The sequence below is a fragment of the Echinops telfairi genome, unplaced genomic scaffold (assembly GCF_000313985.2).
Source record: "Echinops telfairi isolate 266 unplaced genomic scaffold, ASM31398v2 ScPeMD7_655;HRSCAF=1070, whole genome shotgun sequence".
Taxonomy (NCBI): Eukaryota; Metazoa; Chordata; class Mammalia; order Afrosoricida; family Tenrecidae; genus Echinops; species Echinops telfairi.
In genome coordinates this window covers 28,679,666-28,681,165 of record NW_022104553.1, presented here as the reverse complement: position 1 = coordinate 28,681,165, position 1,500 = coordinate 28,679,666, and the positions used below count along the sequence as shown (strand labels likewise).

Sequence of the window (1,500 nt, the reverse complement as noted above, 5' to 3'; positions counted from 1 at the left end):
GATTCTACATTGATCCAACTGACTGATTCTACATTGACCCAACTGACAGATTCTACATTGATCCAACTGACTGATTCTACATTGACTCAACTGACAGATTCTACATTGATCCAACTAACTGATTCTACATTGATCCAACCAACAGATTCTACATCGATCCAACTGACTGATTCTACATTGCTCAGCCAGTTGTGTTTTTCTGAAACATAATTTGTTGTTCAAAGATAGCGTAGATCTGGGTAATGATGGCATCTCTCATTGTATTTAAATTACAGATATGGGGCATGAGTAGAAATTACACTCAATGAGAACAGGAGTAAACCCTGTGGTTAATACAGTGTCAGGCCAGAAAGTGAAAAGATGGACAAATTTTTCTCAATATTTGATGGTGACTGAGGAGACATCATGACCCCATAGACTTGAATCCAAGGAATAAGAGAGAAAAGACTTAGGATATAGCCAGACAGTGGCTGGCTTTGGAAATAGGACCCTATTCTCTCTCTTTGATCTTTAATGTCCCTTGTTCTCTGACTGAGGCCAGGTGAGACAACCCTTACCTTTCCTGACAGAGAGGTGAGTGTTCTGAATGCAGAGTGAATACTGGTAGGAAGTGGGGGAGAGTGTAAACTTGTTGGGGCCCTGACCATCATGGACTACTCGTGTGTTGTGGATGAGGATATAAATTAGAAGAAATATTTAAATTTCTTCCATATCTGAAAATGATTATCAATGGTTGAAAGATCCAAGATCGTTAGCTGGAAGTAATTTTGATATAGAGAATTTTAGAAGACCTCAGGCTAAGCCCTGACACCCAGCAGAGATGGCAGTACAATAAGAGGAAGATGCTGACATCAGCTTGAGCTCAGGGGCTCCCTGGTTGGGGAGAGACAGGTGAGCCTGCTGAGGGGACAGAATTGATCAGAGGGAAATTCTGATTAGTATCTCAATATAGAAGGAGAAAAGACATCAAACTAGAAGAACAGGTGTTAGTCAATGTAGAAGAGGTCCTTGTCCAGGCAAAGGGCATTTATAGATCTCTAAATACAGGCATGTATCTATAAATATATTTATATATGATGATGGGGAAACAGATCTATGTGCATATATTCATATGTTTAATATTAAGGTAGCAGATGGACAGTGAGCCTCTACTCAAGTGCTCCCTCAATGAAAGAACATGTGTCCTATTAAAGTGGCATTCCATGATGCTCACCTTCCTGACATGATCACTGAAGACAAAGTGGGTGCATAAGCAAATGTGAAGAAAACTGATGGTGCCTGGCTATCAAAGATATAGTGTTTGGGGTCTTAAAGCCTTAATGATAAACAATTGGCCATCTATCTAGAAGCATCAAAGCCCACATGGAAGAAGCACACCAGCCTGTGTGATCACCAGGTGTTTTTGGTATCAGATATCAGGCATCAAAAAATAAAAATCGTATCATTGTGAATGAGGAACAGTGGAGTGGAGACCCAAAACCCATCTGTAGGCAACTAGAC

At 40.4% G+C, this 1,500-nt stretch overlaps 1 protein-coding gene across 1 annotated transcript in view; it reads right to left on the bottom strand.

Annotated features, from left to right (window-relative positions):
* LOC101656926 (carcinoembryonic antigen-related cell adhesion molecule 6-like) overlaps positions 1-1,500 on the bottom strand; it is a 32,250-nt gene that overhangs the window by 25,975 nt on the left and 4,775 nt on the right. The gene's annotated exons all lie outside the window — the stretch shown is intronic.